This window comes from Pecten maximus, chromosome 14 (genome assembly GCF_902652985.1).
Source record: "Pecten maximus chromosome 14, xPecMax1.1, whole genome shotgun sequence".
NCBI classification, from domain to species: Eukaryota; Metazoa; Mollusca; class Bivalvia; order Pectinida; family Pectinidae; genus Pecten; species Pecten maximus.
The window spans coordinates 10,952,566-10,968,273 of NC_047028.1; the positions used below are offsets into that span (position 1 = coordinate 10,952,566).

The 15,708-nt window shown below is 32.3% G+C and overlaps 1 long non-coding RNA gene across 1 annotated transcript; it reads left to right on the forward strand.

The window, feature by feature from the left end:
- Positions 1–9,146: 9,146 nt before the first annotated feature.
- On the forward strand, positions 9,147–13,334 carry LOC117343010. The gene is made up of 2 exons (XR_004535944.1): positions 9,147–9,435; positions 11,314–13,334. It is a non-coding gene; the product is annotated as an uncharacterized LOC117343010 (long non-coding RNA).
- The last annotated feature ends 2,374 nt before the right edge of the window (positions 13,335–15,708 follow it).

Genomic DNA, 15,708 nt, shown 5'->3' on the forward strand with positions numbered 1-15,708 from the left:
AAATGATATTGATTAAACCCGCCTAAACGCTCGTGGCATATCAAAATATCTAACTTGTTTAATAAATTCAATATGACATAGCCACTCAGGTAAAATCAACTTTATATATCTTCATTAAAACATCAATTTATTACATTAACGTTGTCCGGTTAAGTAATCACTGTTTTAGTTCCATAACATTATTCGTATGCAGATATTGACTTCTTAGTGACAATCCTATTTTAAAACTGTGTGGTTTTTTGTTTTATTTTTGTTTCTTTCTTGTTTTTTTGTTTTGTTTTTTTGTTTGGTCCTTTCTCTAATTTTTTTAAATCGTATTAAATTTGGGACATGTTTCAAGCAAATGGACAGCCAAAACGGAAATTGCGTCAAACTTTGGTCAGACTCAACAAAAATTAAAAAATAACTGACTCAAAGTTACAAAGCAGAATAATGTGTCATTGTTATAATGCGCAATATATAATTTTAAAAAGACGTGTCTTTTAGCATACAACGTATAAAAATGACTGTGGTAAATCTGCCATAGTATACGAAATATTTCAATATTTTAATCATTTTTGGGAAAAAATTGTTAATTAGTGGGAGGATATGTCCTATTCATGAGTTACATAGAAACATCACATACTGATGCATGTACACGCTTCTATTTTGGTAGTAATGCTTGTTATTTCTGTTTTACAGGGTTCATCCGAATCGTCTGATGTAAGTAATAACTCCTCTTTTGATTAATTCATGTTCGCATTTACATTTTCTATTTAAACAATCGTCATTATGCATGAAAATGCCCCCATTAGCAATACAGCAATAATATGAAACCAAATCAAATTCCCTATAGATTAGTCGTCGTAGATTAAACATATCTGGTTATGGAATAAAACTTAATCAATGCCCTGGGAATAATATTTTCATATAACAATATACAATCATGAAAACTGATTATTGGAAATGTGTATAATTATCTAATGACATGTGGAATATCTTGTCGTTAACAAGTATTTAATTATTTAGTTACCGATTGATTTTTGCCCGTTATAGTCGCCGGTCAGTTGCGCAAATACCAGCGGTGACGTAAGTATTATAATTAATCTCTTAGTAGATTTGTCATTGATATCGTTTTATTAACACTTGTACCTTTATTATGAGATCAAGGTTCGAATTTCCTGTTGAAGTTGTACTGTGTTAAATGTGTATTATATATGTGCAATTCGCATCATCGTGTGTATATATATGCATTGTGATCCAGGTATTCATATAATGTAATGACGACTTATCACTATGATCATGTCAGGGTATCGGACAGACCATCACTGCGCCAATGAGACATTTTTGGTGCCTTAGATCATGAGTTTGAGGCCGGTCAGGACACAAATCATACAGTTGTTTTTCTTTGTAATTTGTGTATTTAGAACAGTTTGTGTCAATGGAGAGTTCTTTTATTGATATATATATACACATAGATAAACAGAATGACAAGGACAAATACAATATTACATGATGACGTCATATATATGTTGACGTCACAATACCAATACAGGAAAGGAAAGTCAATCTTAAATCAGACTATTTTGATTAGGTTAAAAGTTTGATTTAATAATTTTCTTTCAACTTTCTTTATAAGGCAGTTTTTATGTACATGTTTAGAAAAGAAATATTTTAAAGGTCAAGATGCTGACTTAGTTTGATTTCGAGAGAGTATATATACTGTTTTTGCACTGGGACCCTTCAGGTTCCGCTTTATCGTACTCCTTACAACCTGGATACATATATAATTACATCACTTACATTTTGTGTATTACACATCGTTTAATTATTGATTGCAAACTTTTTCACTTTAAAATCGTATGATTTGTTTTCTAATATAAATTCACATTTCCCACAGATGGGTTTCTAATATTTGTAGATTTGATATTTCTCTTATGTTTTCAATTTTGATTTACATAGTATGCGCTTAACATTTGTCGGTCGCCTTTTGCTGTTGACGATTTTTACTTATTCAGTTCTCTCCTTCGTTTTATACAGTGAGTCAAATGAATAATTTAAGAAAAATTGATCCTGCATGACTGTCTTTAATTATGTAAAGGTATATATTACTGATCAAGCGGATCACAGGCATGGCAAAACAGTTGATACTAGAACCAATTATCAACGGGACTTAGCGGTAAGTGAATTCATATTGTACAAACTTAAAGAATCGGTTATACACTAAGTATATTTCATTGATGAATAGTGTAAACTTTTAAATACATACCTTTTAATATTAGCACCTTCTCTAGAATGAAGATCTTAGTTTAGCAGCATGTGTCAGCATATACTTCACTGCACAAGCGCAAAATAATTCCTTGTTTTCTTTAATGTCTTTACATTGGAAAAGGCTTTCTAGACACACCCTAAATATACATTCGGTTTGCAAAAATATGAATAATGTATTTAGTTTATAAACAAACAAAAAACACACGTAGAATTGATTCTGTGACATATACTTACATAACACGCAAAAAATCTATTCTGTGACATATAATTGCATCTTTCCAGTTTTTGACGAGTACGATGAGCAAGGTATGTATTAAGGTCATTCAGAAAAGAACTCATGAAATCAGATATTCGATCCATTTCCTTTTTTTTAAATTTTTTTTTGTTAAATTTTGTAACATCTGCCAATCTTTCTCCATGTCAATGAATCATAATATATTATAAATATGTATGGGTAATATCGATAGGGATCATAATATATCATGAATAGTTATGGATTTACCATCAAGATGCATCATAATGTATTATGAATACATGTGGATTTTAAAGTGTTCTCCCATCATTATTTGTGTATTTAGCGATAGAAAAGTTCGTGTCAATGGAGAGTTCTTTTATTTATATATATGCATAAAGACACGGAATAACAAAGGACGAATAATATATTACATGATGACGACATATATGTGATGGCGTCACAATACGTGAAAGAAAAATCAATCTTAAGTAAGACTCTATGTATTAGGTTTAATTAATTTGATTCAATACTTTTCTTTTTTCTTTCTTTATAAAGCTGGGTTTTTTGTTAATTTTTGTTGATGTTGTTAACAGAAATATTTGAAGGTCAAGAAGTTCACTTAGTTTGATTTCAGGAGAGTGTACTGTTTGTGCACTGGGACCGTGCATTTTATTTGGTTTCCAGTTTCCACTATATTGATTTCCTTACAACCTGGACACAATTACATCACGTACATTTTATGTATTACACGTCATAGAAGGATTGCTTGGAATCGTTTTCACTTTAAAATCGTATGATTTGTTTTCTGATATAAATTCCCATGTCCCACAGATGGGTTTCTTATATTTGTAGATTTGATATGTCTCTTATGTTTTCAATTTTGATTTACATAGTATACGCTTAAAATTTGTCGGTCGCCTTTTGCTGTTGACGATTTTTTACGTATTCAGTTCACTTTTCAGTTTTTAATATTAACACAATAATCAGGTTTTTGACTGCTGCATATATATACACGTTCTGCGAGTTTTCCTCCAATGAATTCATATACAATGAGTTAAATGAATAATTCAAAGAAAAATTTATCCCACATGACTGTCTTTAATTATGTAAAGGTATATATGACTGATCAAGCGGATCACAGGCATGGCAAAACAGTTGATACAAGAAGCCATTATCAACGGGACTTAGCGGTAAGTGAATTCATATTGTACAAACTTAAAGAATCGGTTATACACAAAGTATATGTCATTGATGAATAGTGTTAACATTTAAATACAAACCTTTCAATATTAGCACATTCTCTAGAATGAAGACCTTAGTTTAGCAGCATGTGTCAGAAAAAAATTTATTGCAAAACAACAATATAGTTCCTAGTTTGCGTTAATGTGTTTTTTTGGATTAGACGTACAAAACACATCATATTAAAAAGTGTAAACACACATTACACGCTTTGAATTTATTCTGTGACATCAATTTGCATCTTTCCAGTCTCGAACGAGGTGGATGAGCAAGGTATGTATTAAAGTCATTCAGAACGATTTTATCTATTTCATATAATTTAGTAATCTTGTAACATTTGCTTATATTTCTCCATATCAATTGATCATAATATATCATAAATATGTGATGAATTTATCGAGTTGGATCATAATGTATTATAATTATATTTAGATTTTATCGAGATGGATCTAAATAAAGTATACTTAATGGTGCATTTCGGAGGTTTTATGTATGAAGAATCATATGATGTATCCAAATGATATACATTTATATACATGCACGCATTCAATTCGAATTTTGGTGTAATTCAAATAATAATATAATAATTCCATGTATTTGTCTTTTTTAAGCAGAATATACAATCAAGCAAAAGAAGAGATTTCAGTCAAACTGTAAGTCAAAACATTGGTATACTTGTTACATGTAACAACTAGCATCGTCATTAGATGTATAAACTTAAAGAAATGCTTGGCAACATTTTACAATGAACATTGAAGTTATTATTTTGTCATTTTGGTAACATATGTCTTTTAAGTGAGTTATATGTTCTTTATCATCAGAATTCACATTATCACTGCCCTTTTGCATAAATAACTCATAACCTATGTCAAAACCTTCATGTATTATCTTCATAGATGGAATTACCTTCTAGCTCAATGGATATTTATCTTTCTGTCATTTCCGATTACAATTACAAGGTACGTTATTTTAAAATTTAATATTAACAAGTTTTCATGAACCAATATATCAATGTTGCTTCGTACCAAAACTTTGCATAAAAAGTAAAAATCAACATTTTCCTTGTGAAATGTATATAGTGTACACAACAAACTGCGCTTATAGCACTACATAGTTTCACCCACAGTCTGATATTATCGCGGATGAAACCAATGTTATGGTCTGTATATGTGTATGGCGATACATTCAAGATTCCCGGGAAATAGTCTACCATCATCAAAATAATTAACAAGTCTGTATATATATATCATTGAGTTACTTCCCCTTATATGTACACTTGTTGGATTACACAATGTTACCTAATATGCGGTGTGCGCTCACTGTCTACACGATGTGTGTATAATAGAATAGGTTTGCGATCGATATGCGATCGGTATCGCGGTTCCTTTTGTCCTAACTGTTGCCCGACATTATCCACTGATCCCAACTGTGGTTGCTCCTACTGCTCCGGCGTAGCCTCCAGATGACCATCAGGCTCCTTGTGATCCACTGTCTGCCTCATTTTCTGGTCTGGTTGTCTATAGACATATAGTGCAATTATCACATTATGGATCACTTCCAAGTTCAATTACTAATATAAATTACTTTTCCAAGACTTAATGTCAATAAAAGGCAATACGACATTTGGCATTCGATCTTCCGATATAAATACATGCATGGTACTGCAACCTATGTTTTACAGGTTAATTGAATCTTTACTTTTTTGTCAAATATTCCACTTCGATGGATTGAAGATTTGATTGACTATCATGAGTTATCTCGAAAATTTATATATGTGATATGCAGAAATATGGCCGAACCGAGTGGATAAATATTTGGGGGAAATCTCGAATATGAATCATTTTGAAAAAAAATATTGTTTTGAATGAAGCTGTTTTAGAATATATCTTAAATAGAAGATATACATACATATATATATTGCTGTTGATTTTCGTTTTTAAAGGTTTCCCATAAATCGCCAATAAGCACTGATGGACCCGTTGTAAGTAATTAGCAATGTTTTCACCCTTAACTTTTCACACACTTAAGACATATAACGACTAATTAGATGTTCTTATTTTGATAGATACATTAGACAAGGATTATTCAATTATGATAAGCATCTATTAATATACTTATTAGGACGACAAAGCACAACAAATAATATGTCTCACGCCCGTCATATTTTGTACATTGTGCATACAATAATTTGAGGTTAAGTTATGACATGGTAAGTCTGAACTGCTGGTTATTGAAACTAAATTTTATTAGATTTTTTAACCGAGTGGATAAATATTTGGGGGAAATCTCGAATATGCATCATTTTGGAAAAAAAATTGTTTTGAATGAAGCTGCTTTAGAATATATCTTAAATAGAAGATATACATACACATATATATTGTTGTTGATTTTCATTTTTAAAGGTTTCCCATAAATCGCCAGTAAGCACTGATGGACCCGTTGTAAGTAATTAGCAATGTTTTCACCCTTAACTTTTCACACACTTAAGACATATAACGACTAATTAGATGTTCTTATTTTGATAGTGACATTAGCCAAGGATTATTCAATTATGATAAAAATTTATTAATATACTTATTAGGACGACAAAGCACAGCAAATAAGGTTATATTTCTGTTGTTATGTTAAGCGTCATAGTGTTGTTCACAATTGATGAATAATGAAATATAATAATCGATGCAAGTTCTATTTCCCGTTTCTGATACAAAAAATATATCTCACGCCCGTCATATATTGTAAATAAAATAATTTGAGGTTAAGTTATGACATGGTAAGTCAGAACTGCTGGTTATTGAAACTAAATTTTATTAGATTTTTTCTCGAAATTGTTTCATCTTCAAATAAAGCATTAAACTTACATTTCGTACCTTAAATACGGTTCTGAAAGTTTCATCAGAAATAATATGATCGCCGCCTGTTTTTGTTTTTGTTTTGTTCTTTTTCTCATGGATAACTCATTACTGATGTCAAAACCTTCATACATTAGCACTTCGCATGGCATACCTTCGTCATATAGTTCACCTGGACCCTGTTTACATGATTAATAACGTAAATCTGAGTCAAACGAAATCAAGAGTCGTCTTTCATTTCCTTGAGAGAACGTCCACAATATGAATATATTTAATTAGTATATGTACTGTCCATGACGTAAATGTTTCAGTACATATTACATTAGAAAAACCGCAATGACCAATGGTACGTTGTTGATACATATATTTTAGAATTAGTTTGTGGCGTTCTGAGCACCAGATAAACTAATCAAATGCAAAAATTATAGTGATACCAGTGAAAGCATGGCTGTACCTAGCATATTATGTAAAACAGGTTATATCATTATAAAATCACGTCCGATTGGGTAAAGAAAATAGTGCGTTAACACAGCACATCCCGGTCATCAAAGCCTTCTATCAAATGTTATTACATGTACCCTATTCGCTTAAGTCACAGTATTTTCAATCTTTTTTTTCCTTTTTATTATCCTATGTTAATTAAAAAATATTTACATTATCAATTATAGGTTTGATACGCCTCTCATATATTTGAGTCAGTGTTTCTATAAAACATTGTTAATATCTTTGTCAAATGTCATTTATAACGGTGGATATCACTATTTAGCGGCTTTTATCATAATCGTTGTATCCAGGATTTTTTACGAATAAATGTGCTCAATTACCTTAAGTATCTTCCTTGATAACGTTAATTTAGTCAATAAATGTTTTTATGTCTCCATCTGATTCGATGTACATTTACCTTCTACTATATTACAGCACACATGCAGTACGAAATACGTAAGTTGAATACAAGAGAAAGGCAGATTTCAGATGACTAACTGAATACGAAACATCCTATTTGATATGTTGATACAATATGTTTTGTTTCTACCAATGATTTTAAATCTTTTGTACCGCAACAGTTTGTTATTCCACTCCCAAAGCATGAAATAACCATTACAGCTTTTGAATAACATTCAGTTTATACTACATGTTGCATAAACTCTAAATGCGCTTTGATTGGTTGACACAGTGACCTTTGACCGGGAATATTTTAATCGCATGGTTCAATGTGATTTGATTGGCACTTGAAAGCCACTTCACGATGTCCTGAAAATGAAAACTCACAAGAAGAAGTTCGCAGTTTATATTGCCATATTCTTGAAAATACATTTATAGATTTACATCATTGATATCAATTTATTGCTTTGAAAACAATAAACTTTCTAATTATTACTTATGATTTTTAATAAATTGTAATATTTCCATACATTCCCGAAGATGTCAGTTTTGTGTATTAATCGGCGGCATTCCAGTTTAGGTCATATCCTTACGCCACACCTGATATCGTGAAAAGTTGACATAGGTCACATTAACCTGTGGTGGTTGTTGTATATAGTATTTCTTTCACTCTCCTTAGTTATTTTCTCGTGTTTTTGTTACTGTGGATATATAGCTAACTCGATTGAAAGAAAGACCAAACACACATGTTGAAAATAAATACGAATCTTGAACTCAACTGCATGTTCCCAAATATAAAGTCATATTTTACTAAATAATCTCTTATGGACATCTCGTCACTTCAATTACAAAACGTTAATCGTCTGATAAATGCGTTATGAACTTGTTTCAGATTCTTAAAATTTGTCTTGTCGGTATCATATTACTGGTTTTCGGAGTTGCTTCTCCCTTTGTGGTTCATGGCCCAGAGGAAGGTAAATATAACCAGAATTTACTTGTTTTGATATCCATCCTGAACAATTTGAGGTGCTTAACATGAGAACGTTATTGATATCTGGTTCATTAAGCTGACCCTTAACACAATGTAACCACATCATGTATTTAACATGGTAGTTTATTTCCTACATACCCGATGGTTTCAATACATACTTTTTAAATTTGTATGGAACAATGTAAGATAGCACCCCTTCCGGGAAAAGCAAGTAAGGAGATGTTTTGTTTGAGGACCTACTATGGAGTTATTTGTTTTAAATTTTAATGAATTATCAGTGACGTTAAAACTGTTGCACGTCACATGTGCTGACCATATCAAGGATTTTAGTTTAGCTTTGGAAACAACGGGGAACGGTTTCAGAACATTTTTCTCTTGCAAACGTAATAGGTATGTGTATTTTTAATGAATGTGTTTTAGCGTGTACCATGAACATGTATGAATGTGTTGCGAATGTATTATTCTGCCCTAGTTTGTATTAAGCATGGTTTTGCTTCAGATATGATTATATTTCATGCAAATGTGTCATTGTTATACCACGTCGTCAAAAAGGTTAAAATGAATAGCACAAAGGGAAAAAACAAACTTAGCTGAATAGTATTCGAACCAATACATATGACTTTGGATGCATTCGTGTAACACAAGATTTCCATTTATGTTTTTCTCTTAATCTAATTCAGGCCTGTATGAAAGTTTTTCAAGCGGCGGTGATTTCAGGGAAAACTTCACAGCTGTTGTTAACCTGCGGATCCACTTGGGCTGTAGACCGCAAAAACTGGAGATCAACGTTAACGGATCATTTCTGGCGGATGCGTACAACATAACGGAAGACAGCAGCACCGGAGAGAAAGTGTTCAGTAAATCATTTTATTTCCTAAAGATATCAATGATCGATAATGGTACCATTGTGTTCCTACACGGCAGCTTCATTGACGACCAAGGATCCCCAAGAAACATCAGCATTGAACAAACTATCCGCGTCGTTCCAGGTATTTATGTATGGCCTTTATTCATTTGATTTTGCTCATTGGTTTGCCGTAAATGAACGCTCAAGATTTGGTAATAATTAATTCTCAGAAACGAAAAAGCATACTGGTAGACATTCTTTAACTGTCCAATAGGAGACTGAGCTAAACGTATGCTTTATTTAAAATCGTCGTGTAATGTAGAAAATAATATCAACAACAATCTCCTTGAAAATAAACCAGTCACAAAGGAATAAAAACCACAACACGAGACTGTTAAGTTATCAATACAATTCGTCTTTAGCTTACATTTGATAAAATTTAAGATATAAGTTTTATACGCATGGTGTAACCAACATACAGTATCAAATATCCAGTTAGATTCATTCGATGATCACGCAATAAATACTTTTGGCGCTAATATCAACTATTCAAGTGTACCTTTTATTTAATTGAGGATGCGTGAGTGTGCGAAATATGTTTATATGCCATTTATGTTTACCATGCTAAATTTCGAAAAATAAAATAAATACAAAAAAAACAAACTTTTGGCGGAATTTTTTTTTTTTTTTATGATATAAAATTCGTATACTGGCATTGAACTCATAACCTGTCTACCATCTTTTCAATCAGCAATTTTCTGTGTTCATTTACTTAAATTATAAGACGAATCGTAATGTGACCAGACGTATTTTATACAGTAAATTTGCCTTTTTGACTGCGATTTGGATACGTGAAGCGACTTTATCTTTCGCTGACTTGCTTGAAAAAATCTAATGCATGTGCTTGCTTGTGAAGATTTTGTTTATCTATGATATTTCAAATTATGTATCAAACATTAACATTATAATGTATTTCTATCAATTTAAAAGATTTGAAATACACATTTATATAACTACATCTCATTGCAGTTGACGTCATCAATTTGAAAATCTAACATTATCAACAGAGACTTTCTTGAAATAAGCCAGTATCAAATTTAAGCTATAACCCCTAACTACTGTAAAAAGAAAGAAAACAAACCGCGGCTTCATTAGACGATCCATGTAAAAGTGCGTATTCACAGCCCATTCTTGCATTCGTCTTTTGATTGAAATATAAATATATATAAATATCTTCTGCATCTGTATCTATAAGAATTACTATTTCGCACACGCATCTATAGCCATACTAAACGTATGCCTGATTAACATCGCGTGATATAGCCTCTGGTTGTTACTACATGTATATGTGAAACACACAAAAATATGAAATGCCCCCCAAATGTAGTTCACATTAATAGCACATTCAATCCGTCAACTAATGGAAGTGTTTAATATTTGATATTCGTGTCATTTAAATATTCGAGATAGAAATAAGCTGCGACCTTTTCATGCATATACATAGCTATTGATACATTTGTTATTGGTTATCCGTAAGTACACTCTTCAATAATTACTCTACTATTGGTTTGGCTGGATTAAATAAAAAAAATTATACACGAAAGTCGCAGGAAGCAATGACTTACATTGGTTAACGAACCCGTTTATAAATGTCAATGTCTCAGTTGTTCCATTTTGCAAACAGTTTGAGTTTTTCTTGATATTGTTTGTTATGAGATAGTTTTCGTAGACTTATATAATTATTCACCTCCTTGAGGTTGAGACAGTGCATCTCAGTCTAAGGTAGAGGAGGAGGGAATGGTGAGAGATCCTTACGTAGCATAACATTTTTTTCTTATCTGTTTACAATCTTATGTACCTAAGATGGTAGTGTAGTTCTTATAATCGATCTAGTTACCTCCCCTGTTTCGTGTGTGTCAGAAAGACAATCTTATGTATTTGAAACAAACTTCAGAAATAAATATAAAATATTATACATATAACCCTACATGTGCTAAACAGACACGTTTTCTTTCCGCAGAAACTTTTTGTCAAGAAAAGTCTTACGGTTGTAACTATCCTCATCCATACAACGCTAACATGATGGTAGCATGTGGGGAAGGAATTATTGCTGCTTTTCGCAACTGTCAACCGGGACTCGTGTTCTCCAACTCGAGTTGTGCTGGACAGTGTTGCCAGGAGGGTTCAACAAACAACTGTCAACAAACATAAAACACGAGTAGCTCTCAGAAGCTATTATACATATAGATTTTCACTAATCATGACACAACTATTATTATCTTTTACTCAAGTATCGTGAAAGGTGATTCCACTGTCGAAAACCATTTCTGAAATATCGAAATCAATAAATGCTCTATTATAATCCATAACAAAACTATTGTAAAAATGACCGCATTATCGAAAATCCTCGCTCTTTTTCTTCATTTCCTGCCTGTCATCAACTACAGTGCAAAATGACTCGGGAATCAAAACGCTTCACTCTAATATCTCACCTCATAAGTCAATTAGCATAAACGTTGACTCAGCCATCGAAAGTATGATTCACTTTAGCAGATTATCAATCAACCATTATCAACAATGTACTAATATCCTTATTCTCGAGAGTTGTCTAAACAACAACATAATTATTATAGATTATCTATATATCAACTATGGAAAAGTGTGATTCAATTATAATGAAATCGTTATTTTTTAATTATTTTTTGTGTGCGTTAATGAAAAATAGTTACATGGCTGATATTTGGAATATTGTAGCAGCATTGTGATATACCTTAACAATACGAGAAAGGACAATGATACAGAAACTGTGATTCTTAGTCGATGCACAGAGAATATTTACTTACATAAATACCCTCGCACAATTTACCATGACAATAGTGTTGTGGAAGTGTGCGCACCTTGTGGTTCATCTCCGACATCCGCAATGTCTACGTCAAATCCTAGTGATGTTAGTTCCTCAAGATGTAAGCCGTGGTGCTGTCGACGGAATTACCAAGTGCGACTATCAAACACGATTAGCTACTTTCTCGAAATAATTTGCATATCATTCATAAAAACGACTGATCAATTTTGTAAATATTCTCCATAAATATTTGATAGCAAAACAGTGTATCCGAGAACTTGCTAGTTACTAAGAGGGGCCAAAACTATTTCCTCTCGATGAAAGTAAATCAGTTGATTATAACATTACGTCGTCATGAAATCTGGTGGTTACGGATCTACAAAATATCTACTTTAGTAGTTAAAACTGGTAGTTTACTTTTTTTCTTTGTAATTTGTTGCAACTTGTTAATTCCTTACATTACAATGTTTACAAGTCCCGCGTTGTGTCTGCACTGCTCTACACGAAGGCTTCATTCTGTGTTTTTAAGTATTTTTGTTAGTTTTCTTATGTTTTAAGTGATAAGATAAAACAACATCAATACGAGCTTGTATGGTGTACATAGAACTTCAACATTAACTTTTTCAGTGCATTAGTGATACAAGCTTGGATCGGATGTCATGGCAACAATTAGGATGGCATTTTTATTACATTGTGTTGGATTTAAAAACGTGTATACACAACCGAACCCGTCATACACGATACTCTATGCCGTTGGAAATCGTTTGTCAATAATAAGTTTAATCATTAAAATTCATTGCATTCATGCATTAATATTTTTTTTTCGCCATATGCTAATTTCAATACTTAAAACGCTGAAGAGTTCAAATACTGAAGCAAGAACATTAACGCTTGCTGTTTAAATACTGATGAAACAGATACGAGCGTAAAGGTACGTTGTAATTGCACGTGAACAACAAAAAGTGCTGTACACATGTACGTGTCAAACTTTGCCAAAATTATTTTTTCACAAAGTTGTCAATCAATTGGCATTTCGTCAGTATAACTATACATAAATAAATAGAACAATGTACAGCACTTTCTCCAGTTTCGAAGTACAAGTGTATCACGTTTATTTGTACGCAAAAATACGTTTAATGGAGAGCTCTAGTTATACTTTCTTGCTGGTCACGTGACCAAGCAGGAACAAGAGAACCGAAGAACACATCTAGACAAGGATGTTTGACACAGAACATTGAAATCCGTTGTGAAAACAGAGTTAACGAGGACATTATCAGATAATGAACTTGTTTAATACCACTGATTTATGATTTGTTATCAATGCAACATTATCCCAACATTATGCGAAACTCGTCCGTTAACATGGAATATGAATTGATAGGTTTCCATTTTAACAGTAAACTTAGAATAGTTTTAGTACTTTGTGATATTGTCTTTAAATTTTACCTGTGATAGGTAAATGACAATGTAATAGTGTGTTAATTAACTAGCCACAGTATCTGGTAGTAAAGTATGTACGCATTGATCATTCCGTCTTTCTGTCATTAAACAAGTTTGTTTATTTTGTTCCTATTGTTGTTCTTTTAATCTAACAATCATTCTACCGACACCTACCAACATAGGTTTCATATCATCCACGTTTAAGTTCGGGTTACACAAGCAAAGATATTCGAATGATTCACAAAATCTCACAAGCGAGTAGCACTATAAGATAAGACTTTGGTAATACAGTATATACCAAATATTATGACGATCAATCAGCACCGTACAGTTGATGTATCCTTCTTTGAATCAGCATCATTGATGATAAGGGTCATAGGGGTGGACACCCAGCAAAAGAGAGTGAAACTAAACTAAAGGAAGTAAAGATTAGATAGTCATTCAGACAGTTCTAACATGACCATCAAACTTTCCAAAAATATATTCTGAAGTAGTATAACGGTGACATCGCCCAGGCTAGGCACGGATTGATACTTCTTTATTAATACACCGACGTGACTCTAGAACAGGAAGGTACATTTTTTAATGTTGCTAGAAAATCTTACCAGCAATTTTCCTGACAAAAAAAATAGAAAATACTTATTTTAAATTGGAATAAAACCTCTTTGGATAGCGATATTAATTTTATTGACAATGTCAGCCTTTGTGACCTAAATTCCGGTATATAAACGAACCAAATAGTTATAAGATGTGTAAATAAAAAGTGTAAAGTATAATAATCCTTTAGAGTATTTTGTAGTTGCGGGATTTGTAGAGTTGTAGTTGTAGTGACGAGGTTCTAGATTGTTGGTTCCTCTGTTTATTGGTGTAGGTATATGTTGTGTCCGTTCAATGACGACTAGGAGTGACATGTCCTTACTAAGCACGGGAAAGAGTGACGTGTCCGTGCAAAGCACGACCAAAGCAGTGACATTAGTATGAATGGAAGGCTACTCTTTTATAATAATCATAATGTGCATCGACCGGACAGATAAATTTCCCCCAACTTAATATGGTTATGGGGTTTGTGACCTGAAGTCTACATGCAAATATCACATTGATTAGAACTACACGAAGATAATTGTATACAACCAGTATTACATGAACATGGTATAGATAACATCCATGTTGTTTAGAGAACCGAGGTCTATCTAATTACTGGCAAATTAGCTAACATGTGTACATGTAGATATGATGATTTACAGGTTCCATGTATAATTATACAAACTGCTACTGAACATATTACAGTATATTTGTACTACTTTGTATACTGATTGATTGATCGATATTTAATAACATTTAACTTTGAATCATACATAGACCTTTAGCGTAGATTTTTTTATATATATTCACAGTTCCTGTCTTAGATGTTGGTACACTCAATTTTTTAAGCATTAAACTGGATTCTTTGGAGAGTTATGGGTCTTATAGTTTTTAAAGGATTGGACACAAAATAAATAAGTCGGGTTACTGATTTTTTTTCTGCAACCCTGTTAGAGTTTTAGGATTAGAAATGTCCACAGAAGGCAGTTTTTACACGTATGTTTCGTTATAAATTTGTCTTTGTCTTATATCCAGCCTGTAACAATGTTATCGAATTCCTTAGTCAACTTTCGTGCTGTTAATTAGACATGTATTCTTGTGGTACCGACTACAGGTTCTCATAAAAAATATAAAAAATATATAGTTAGTGAAAATAAAACCTCAAATCATCAATTCATTTTCAACATTTTAATCAATATATTCCATTGTGAGGTTATAAACCATTTATTCAACCTTTTAATATTTTAATTTTGTAGCATGTATTTTCGTGACATCAAAAATACACTTAACATTGTGAAGTCTATGCCATTTAGTGACGCCGTCACAAATATTGTTCTTCATATCACTACACTAATAGAAGTTCTTTGTAAATTATGATCTGATAATTAAGCATTGAACTGCTTTCAGTTGGCATTTAAGGGCCAATGATGCCAACGGGATAAAAGCATAAAAGCAAATTCAATCGTGTTATTATTGTCAACAGTACATATCCTGTACGAAATCTGCTAGCGAAAAGGGAAAGTAAAATTCACGGCGATGCACGTGGTGTGT